Source organism: Pygocentrus nattereri, chromosome 3, assembly GCF_015220715.1.
Source record: "Pygocentrus nattereri isolate fPygNat1 chromosome 3, fPygNat1.pri, whole genome shotgun sequence".
Lineage (NCBI taxonomy): Eukaryota > Metazoa > Chordata > Actinopteri > Characiformes > Serrasalmidae > Pygocentrus > Pygocentrus nattereri.
In genome coordinates, this window is record NC_051213.1 from 38,926,042 (window position 1) to 38,936,642 (window position 10,601).

Genomic DNA, 10,601 nt, shown 5'->3' on the forward strand with positions numbered 1-10,601 from the left:
AATAACTGAGAGATAGAAAGATGGAAAATGGATGGATTGGAAGAAGGAAAGCCCCTAAGCTGTGCCGTTAGGGTATTTAATAGAATATTATAATGTTTATGTATTATAATAATATTATAATAAATTATATTAATATAATATTATAATAATAATATTTTAATAAATCGTAAAGGCTGTGATACGAAACCTGGTTATGAAAGTTGAATTATGTGGAAAGTAATTGGTGTTAACTAACTTTATATGCACCTGTATAAATTCACCAGGTGAGAACACAAGGGTTAGTCTGTTCTGGACCTTGTTTGTTGCCAAGAAGTCTGTAATGGCCTTGCTGTTGGCACAAATTCACAGGGAGGAACAGGAAAAACATGAAACTTTTACAAACACAAGACAGAATTGTCTTGATTCTAGGTCCAGTAGAATCAACATAACATGGCCGATATAAAAGACACACTCCAGCTACTGGTTTAACTGCAAGTTGATAAAATTGCAGTTATGTAATTGATTGGAAGCAGCTTAAATGTTATGAGTTAGGTAATCCAAATATTTTTGCCCAGCTAGTTTTTCATCTCTTCTGTAGAAGCAAAGTTAAATACATGGGCATATCTAAAGTAAGCGGAACTATCATCCTGTTAATTTCAGAGACAGTTTATAAGACAAACTTTACCATTTGTAATGGCGAATATGAAAATACTCTAGATTTCTCCCTTCCACAGACAGATTATCAGTTTTTATTTTGACTGTCCCTTTCTCCTCCCAGGTTGTTAAAGTTCTCAATAGCCCTGGAACTGAGCCGTGATGGAAGTTGACAGATCATTATTTGGCTTGATTTCTAGTTGTTCATTTGGACATCAGAAATAATATGAATTCTGTAAATTCAGTAAAATGGCTGTCGATGGGAGGATGAGTCTGTCTAGAGTCAAAATGGTGCTCAGCTCAGGAGGTTTGCTGTTCCCAATTTTTAATTATAGCATGATACAATTAGTACGTTTCTCTGTATAACCTGAACCCTGCCCTCAGCTCAAGACAATGCAGGGAAGCTGAAAAATATTTTTGTAAGGAATTCTTACAAGAGACTTAAAGCTTTTTATACAAAGAACAAAACTGGAACAATAAGATTTTCAGTATCTGCTTCTGCAAGCCTAGAACATACCCCAAAGTCGGTCTCTAATTATATGCAAATGCCAGTACTGCTATGATGACAAGTACTTGTTTACATAAGTTTTGTAATCATCAGCTATTGATGCTCTTGAGTCATTGGCACCACTTTCAGCCAGGCAAAATAGAAGATTCTCAAGGAATTATGCCTCTATTGTGTCAAAATAAACTAATGAATATCAAACCAGTCCATACATGTCAGAAATTAATGGGATCTGTTTTTTTCTCCCACCATTGTTTATCGCATTATATAACATGTTCCATCTAAAATTAAACTCTGGCAAGAGGGAAAGGCACCGCAGTATCTGTGCAGAGGTAATGTGGTTGAGGGAATTATTCTCAATGTGCCAAAGTTAGACATGTCTTTTATTCATGTTCTGCCCTCATCCAAACACTGGCTTTTGTAGGAGCATTAGCTACTGTGATGCGGCAGTGTTGGCATGCCTCTTGGAGGCAGCAGACTTCAAAAGGGCTTCAGTCAGGGGCCCAGCGATGGTATTGCCCTCATGGAAGAGCACGGCGCACCAACATCACTTTCCCAGTTCACAGCAGGGAGCCTAGCAGCTCTCCGCCGAGCCTTCGGTACCATGTGGGCCTAGGGGTGTTTCAGCAATGTTTTGCCTTATTTTCTCCATTTAGCATAAGTCGGCTGTCACATTTGGATGGCATTTTCAGAAATTCGCTGGTGTGATTCGTAGAATCTCGGGACAGGCCTGACTGAGTAAATATGTGATGCTGAGGTTGCTGGCGAAGCAGAAGCATGTGCAATGGACAGGCCCGGGAGTGTAAATGTTTACAGCCCCCCACTGTGCCTCTGGGACGTCGAGACGATGGGCAAAATGGAATTGGGCGACGCCGTGTTCCTTCTCTCCAAACGGTGTTTGCTTCACCAAAAAGCAAATAATACACCAAGATGATGCTCAGCAACACGATCTGATGTGTGTCAAAAATGTATGGGAGAAAATAATTAGTAAAAAATCGTGAGATTAAAGTAAAATGTTAAATTTTTTACATTTTAATTTTAAAAGTACATTTCAGGAAAAGTTAAATGTTTCTTAATAAAATGTGACATCCAGAATAATAAGCCACTGTTAGCTTAGAAAAATTGTTTTACTTAAACACTTAAAATGGTTTTATTGTTATTTATTTGAATGTATATACATATATAAACACTTAGAAGTTTGAATTATACTGTGACATCCATTTTTGGAAATATTACCGAAGGACTGCAATAGTCCACTACTACCACTGCTGTTGTGATGGAGTCAGATACTTGATAAGACATCAGTATTGACGTAAACGGTAGATAATTGTGTGTATGGGCAAGTCATAGTCAAAGTATTTATAAAATCCTTGAACCTAATTTCTCTGATTTTGTCTCCTACATCTAGTCATCATTAAAACCACATAAATAACCCAACAGAGGAAATTTTGCCCTATTGATAAGAGATAATAGAGGGAATAATGAAGGAATGAAGGAATAAATGAAAATGGATGAACTTGATATAGCAGGCAATCAACATTGAAAAACTGGAGGTAATACATATAGGAGAAGAGTGCTGTGCATCAAGACGTAAATCTACTTAAATCCATCCAAATGTAGCTCATTGTGGGAGAAAATTGGGCAAGGGATTGTGACTCTGGAATAAACAACCTTTGAAAAGATGTTTCAATGCTACACACACAAAGATCATCAAACAGACATGCTTCACTGTTCTCCTTCACACCTATGATCAGGAAGAAAAATAATATATCGCTCAGTTAATAGACGGATAAGAACTAAAACGGTCTTGTGGATTATTAAGTGCAGAAGCAGGTATTTATTTTGATATTGTTTGATCTTATGCGATATTCAGTTGTGTCAAACTGTGAAAAAGCTGCAGAATAGCACCTTTTCTGCGCCTTTGAGCTGTCTGAGATGACATTCCTATTTAAGATGCATATGGGAAATCCAAATCCACATACAGTATATCTATCCAAACATCATTTCAGATTTTTCTCAGTTGCTTAAATACAATTGTCATAATATTTCCTAATGGTTTAAAATAGTCGTTGAAACCCTATAGGAGCAGTGCATTCAGCAAAATACAATATACATTTTCATTCCTTGCACACAAAGCCTATTTGTCAAGTCCCGTGCCAATTTGTGTGCAGTTCTAAGCTGACACACACTTGCCCTGAAGTCAGTCTGCCTATGAGCAAAATCATCCTTTTAGTCAAAGCTGAAAATAAGAATTTCACATGCTTTCCACTTTCATAATTGGACGTAATGGTCATAATTCGAAATTGTGTTGCTAACATTATGGCTAAATTAAAACAGTACAAATTAATTAAGCTGTAACTCGCATGCACATGTAATAAGGGTAGGAAAAGTAAAATGACTTTTTAAGCTACAAACAAAATGCTGCTTATATTTTGCTATTGGTTTTTAACTTAACAATGTGTGTAGCACTTACTGACTTATTATTTGCTTTTAGAAGCTTTGGAAGTTCTTTATCTTGGAAGGAATGTAGGTGTTTTGGAGGCACAGCATTTTAGGAAAAGAAACACTGGTGTGAATTACCTATTTTAAAAACAGTGAGCTAAAGTAATTGAGAAAATTACAGAATGTTGTTAAGGTCGTCTTGTTTCTTCTCTGTATATCTTCATAGTAAAAGTCTCTTAAAAATCAGAAGAAATTAATGATCTCCAGCCTTCCATCCAAATCCCCAGCCTTCTATTCTTCATTATATTAGTGATAGAGCAGCAAGCAGATATGCATGATTTACCAATATGATTCACACCAATTTTTGTGAATTTTCATGACACATGTGCTGGTGATGAATTATTCAGAATATTTGGGAATACAAGCCTAAAAACATATCATTAATGGCACAAAAGGGTACACAGATAAGGTCGCCTATCAAATTTAAGACGGACTACATTTGTATGCGTTTGCAAAATAATGAAATTTCAAATTTCTGTAGATTTTTTAAATGACGTTCCTGCTTATGGTGTTTTTTGCCTGATTAGGACTCGCAACGTTTTGCAGAGGAAGGAAGAGATCACTGCATGTGTGTGGCAAACACTGGCGGCCAAACTGACAGACCGTAGGACATGGCATGATGTTGGGTTCCATGGAAGAAAACTCAATGCATATTCACACCATGACAGTTGTTGCGGTTGCCCAAACTCACAAGGAGAAAAGAGGCCTTTATTTTGGGTGACAACCAAATAGGTGCTTTATATGCTTTTATTTCAGTACATTTTGGGCTCTTGGAATTGGTCCTGTTCTTTATTCTGTATTCTACACTGAAGCAGCACAAATTCTTTATGTAATCTCTAATCTTTTTTTTTTCAACCATTTTCCCTATCTCAAATCCAGACCTCTCAGAAAACATCCAAAGAGTGTCCCGCGAAACCTAAAAATGAATTCCAACCCAATGAAAAACAAGCGCTTTCGCGCCTTAAAAATAAATTTCACCGCAAAGCGGAAAAAAGGGAAAATTTAGAGCAGGCTGCTTGGAAAAAAAGAAAACCCTCCTCTCTGAAAGATTTCTTGTTTTATTTCCCATAATCCCTACTACCCTGCTACTCTGTGACAAGTTATAGATAATCACTCCAAATAGTTGAAGAGTCTGAAAATAGCTGGCGATTCAAAATGGAGCCTAACAGCCCAGCATTTCCCAGCTGCAGTGCCTGTGCCGAAGGAATGACACCGGCTTTGATGGGCTCTATAGCTTTTTGAGATGAGCCTCTTTATGCCGCGTGCAGTTCCATTATGGCTTTGTTGGAAAGCTTGTTTACCTGCTGATAACATACACTGGTGGATTGAGGAGCAGCGATCCAAAACGCGCTGCCAGAGTCACTCAAGACTCATTGTATGGCAGGAGGAGAAGAATGCTCTGTTTATGCGAGGGGGGGGATGCAAAATGCTAAATGTGAAATCAAACTATGGGACCAATAAGAGATCTGGAGAACTTTGCCAGTTTTTATTTTTAGCTGCCTGCTTGCAGCGAGCAGAGTGGAGTTGCTCATGGTCGCGCTCCTTGTTGTGCCCTCATTTCATCGTACTTAAAGAGATGCGTTTTAAGACATTTTAAAGCTTTCTAGCTTTGCAACAGGGAAGAATGATGGATACGGGTTCTACACAAGACCAATTTTAAATTGGGATTTGTTAGTTAAAGGTTAAAATAAAGATTGAATATTGGTGTCGATGGCTACCAATACTGGGATATCAGAGGAGAAAGGAATGATCCAATCCTGTAACAAATCTATCCTGAAATAGCGCATCCTCACATTCTGTGGTATCAAGTTGGCTGTGTATTTCTTTCGGTTTAGTAGATTGCTGAGTAGAATGAGCATGATAGCCAACTTTAAGATGTTCATCTTAAGTGAATTGCTTTGATTTCTGTGAAATAAAATTTTTGTAATTTTAAGTTCATTTTTATTTAAGAGAATATTATGCTTGTTATAGTCTGGAGGTGACCACTTTTGACCACTGTAGGCTTGCTGTTTTTGCTCTTCTAGTGAATGTATCAGAGACCTTTCCCTGAAAATAACTAAACACTTTCTGAATTGCGAAAGAATCAGTGAGCCACTTATGTAGTCTAGGCGGTATTACTTACTCCATCCACTTCCTGAGAGAGCAATATCAAGAGGAGCAAGAAAATAAAATTAGTGAGAAAAAGCAAGATCCCACAGGCTCATTAAAAGGGCAGATATAATGGCAGTTACAGATACAGTGCATTACTTTGTTCACATGTCACCTTTTTAGAAAGGTTTTTTAGAACATTCTCTAGAAATAGAGACCTTTAAGGTCTGATGTTCAGTTTACTAGAAACATGCTTGTCTTGGCTGGTTCATTTTATTGCTGTTGCAAAAATTTGATCTTCGAGGAGTGCAAACTTTTTTGTTAAAGTAATAAGGCTCAAAATACAAAAGGTAAAAAATATGTTGATGTATGCTTTTTTTCAATGAATGGCCCAGATTGAAAACCTAGCGCTACCAGTCCCAATTCAAAGAAAAAATATCGAACCAATATTGGTGCCGTCTGATACGCAAGGTTTCAGTGTCCACAACAGTACCGGGAAAGAAAAAGTGGTATCGTGTACATGACAGATTAAATGTTAAGTTAAAGGTTACTGTTTTTTGTTGGTTTCTGATGCAGTAGTATGACGAAAAGCATTACAGGGCTACCTGACCGTCTGTCCATTATGGGTGGGGTAGTGCACAGCCGATGCACCAAGTGTGTGTGTGTGTGTATGTGTGCATGCACGCTTACATGTGTGTGTGCGCGTGTGTATGCGTGTGTGTGTGTGTGAGAGAGTGTGAGTGTGGGGCTGTTGATGGCAGCTGTCAGTGGTTTGGAAGGAGAAGCGGACAGATTGTGCGTTGTGTTGGTACCGCCAGTTCGCCACCTGGCAGACTCTTCCTTGTTAGAACTTCTTGCTGTTTTCTGTTCTGATTGGTGAGGCATGGATCTGAGCGCTGGTAACTTTCACTCACACACCAATTTCAAACCGTCGTCATGGCTTACAGCCGCTACCGAAAACGTTATAATTAACTGAAGATTATTCAGCAACCTCAGAAAATAGCCTTATCATTTAGTCATGTTTCTCGTTAGCATCTCATGCCAAATTTGCACCAGCTAATTCTCTCACCATCACACACACCTCTAAATGTCTAAATAGGTGACCCCCTGGTGGTGGATGGATGGACCTCGCCATAAACAAAGATCTGCTCTGCCTCTTTGCCACTTGTATTTATTATTTGCTTGGTTTTAGTAAGTCAGAGTGAGTCAAAGAGCTGCGATCTTTGTGAAGATGATAATTGTTGGGACCGGTTTCCCGGCATGTGATTGACGGCGAAGAGTGCTAATACTTTTCTCCTCCAGCAGACTGGCACTCTCTTCTTATTAGTTAGTCATTCTCTCCATCGCACCCAGAATCTGTCATTTCACAATTTAGCCCTGCGACGCATATGCACAGCTTACACCGCCTCTCAGACCAGCGCTCCCATCTAACATGCTAATATAGCACGCAGCAATTTAGCCCCACTCCACATCCACAGGCACCGAAAATTATCAAATGTTTTTTTTTCTTTCAATTTTTGCCCCTCTCCCTGCTGTGCCCAGCCTTTCATTAGTGTTTCTTTAGCCTGGAGTTTCTTTGTGCAAGCTTTCTGGATCTGCTGTGGAGCTTTTGCAAAGAGATGGTGCTCTGACCCAAGTGAGAGAGCCGCTTTTAGTGTAGCGACCCCAGAGTCAAAACTGACGGTCACCATCCAAATGTTCTACAAATTTGCTGAACAGTTGAGTGGAATCTGAGATAACTAAAGTACTGTGCAAAAGCCAGAGACCACCCTTCATTTATTTAATTTCCAGTCAAAACGGCCATTAAGTAAGTTATTTATTTTTCAGAGTCAGGAAAAGCTCTTATTTGACAAAAAAAACAGTAATATTAGAATAAATACAAATAACATTAATGCAGTTAATACACCAGTACAAGCAGTGATTTTACATGTTGATGTGTTCGTTTAACCATTTCCAAACCATCTTCATAACTGTCTAGTATTAATTGGAATTATCATCCAACACCTGGTTTGACTAATCAGCCCTTCATTTTGTTAAATCTATAGTGCCTGTAAAGGAATGGCTAGGGACATCCAGGTAACATCTGGAACCAAACTTCAGAGAAGTTCATAAGCTATCTATCGATTATTTTTTTGAAAAAAAAAAAAATGTTACTTTTAATTCTTGTGTATTTTTGTCTTTTTAAATGTAATATGATATGTAATATAACTGTGTCTTGATAAGTAAAAAACGTACTGTAGAGATAAATGGATTTAAACATAGTCCTAACTATTACTACTACTACTACTACTTCTACTACTATTTATATTAGTAGTATAATCATTTTGTAGGTAGTTTGACCAGAGGAGGATAAATCCCCCCTTGTGAGCCTTGGTTCCTCCCAAGGTTTCTTCCTCAGCTCTGAGGGAGTTTTTCCTTGCCACTGTGGCTTGCTCACCTGGGGGTTTTACATTTCATGTTACAACTTTGTCTTTTCTGGAATTCTGTGAAGCTGCTTTGTGACATCAGTTGTAAAAAGCACAATACAAATACATTTTATTTGATTTGATTTGCTTTGGTGCATAAGACTTTTGTACAATACTGTATATTTAATAGTAAATTACACAGAAGCCTCAACAACTGAATATATATTTTCTTTATTATTTAATATGTCTTATCCAATCTTTGTCTTTATCATAGCTTTCCTTCTTCTCAAGAGACTTGTAATCAGCTTTTTAAAGAAATCTACAAGGATTTTCTTCTAAACAAAGTTCAGTCTTAGACGTAGAAGTAGAATGTATTGCTACTCACAAGCAGTTGAAAGCACATTCAGTAATGTTGAAGTCTCAGAGGTGGTCAGTCCATTATACAAAGAGCACCAGCAGCCTGTTTGTTTGATTCGCAATTTTTTTCTTATTATTGGCTGCTTTAAAGCTACACATCCTTTCCCATACTGTTCTCTCACAGTGGAAGGATGGACACCTCAGATCTGAATAAAACTTGATTTTCTCCTAAACAACAAAGATTTTTGAATAGTTGAATAGAAATGTTTTAAGAACTAGTTGTCAAGAGTCTCATTATTCTTGATCTTTTAATATTTTTTTATAACAGTTTTAGAAACACTTTCTTTAAAATATCCATATTTTTCTTCTCAGAAATATCCACATTACTACATTGCTAGAGTGTCTCTCTGCATTGCTGTGGCCTCTATAACAGACTGTTGACATAGATGATGTTAATGAAGATGAAGAAGATGGTGACCCTACTTTCTTCAGTACCAAGAGTTTGTTTATCATAAGCTTTTTATCATTTTTAAAATATTGTGTCTAAATATGTGACTTTTTAAGACAGATATAAATATTGATGTTGATGGCAAAATATTGCTTTATGTCCAATTTCTTTATGGTAAGCCTTAAAAAGGTCAGGATATTATACCCTTCTATAACTTATTCATCTATAACTTAAGAATAACACATGAATAGCCAGCATAGTTTGCATTGTAGTCCATAGACTGTAGTTACTGAAAAAAATAAACCTCAGGATATAATAAGCTTGGAGTTATGAGGGGTTGTATTTTTTAATGCCACCCTCAACCCACCCACTTCAACAAGTAGTTTAGAACAGCCAACAAATGCTCAGCATATATGATTAAAGTTCTTCAGTCCTGTTGTGAAAGCATCCTAAGTGGCTTCTCATGAATCAGCTCTACATATGTCATTGTAAATTCGCTTATATTTCCACTGAAGTGGTTTAACTTGTAATACAATCATGAATAAAATAAATAACCTCGCAATCCCTATACAGTACTTTGTGATCGTAGACAGCCATGAAACATGTTTAATCGCTTAATCACTATAGTAAGTATGTTTTTGATTGTCAAATGTTATACATCAGACGAAATACAATGAAACATCAAAAAGTAACAATAATGTCTACAGCTTTTCTGTGCACCCCAGTCATTGCATGGATATCTAATTTAATTACATGAAGGATTGATTAGATGACCTACAAATCACTAAGAATCACTTTTGGTTCTCTAAAGAACCTTTCATTTTGTTAATGAGAGTGTGAAGAACCTTCTCAAAGTTGAAAGAATCTCTAGGAACAACCCTTAATAGGTAAAGACATTTCTTTAAGTCTTTGAAATGTTCATCACACTCACAAATCTTTTTGAAAAAAACTCTTTCTAAACATGGTTCTTTAGGGAACCAAAAGAAGTCCATCTCTGGCGTTGCTCAAAAAACTGAAGAGTTAAGGTGTTGGATGTTAACTGTAAATACTGGGTTTGCTAGAAAATAAATGACATGTCAAACGTATTATTTATTTATTTATTTATTATTCTGATGTTCGTTAGCGAATGCCGTCATGTTCATAAGTGTTTGGACACTGTCACGTTATTTTCTTTTGCCTCTGTTCACCATCACAGTTGAAACGATGTGACTGAAGTGTAGGCATTCATTTTTTATTCAAGGGTTTTAACAAAAATATTGCATTAACCATTTAGGAATTTAGCCATTTTTACATAGACCCTCCATTTTCACAGCCTCAAAAGTAATTGGACAAATGAATATGGTTATAAATACAAGCATTATTTTGATACTTGGATGCAAATCCTTTGCAGCTAATGACTGCCTGTAGTCTGGAATGCATGGATATCACCAAATGCTGTTTCCTCCCTTGAGATGCTTTGCCAGGCCTTTATTGCAGCCGCCAGTTGCCAGTTGCTGCTTGATTTTGGGCCTTTCTGCCTTTAGTTTTGTCTTCAATAAGTGAAAACCTCAGTTGGGTTAAGGTCAGGTGGCTGACTCGGCCATTTACAAAAATTCCATTTCTTTGCCTTAAGAAGCTCTTGGGTTGCTTTCGCAGTTAGTTTTGGGTCTTTATCTGTACTGTG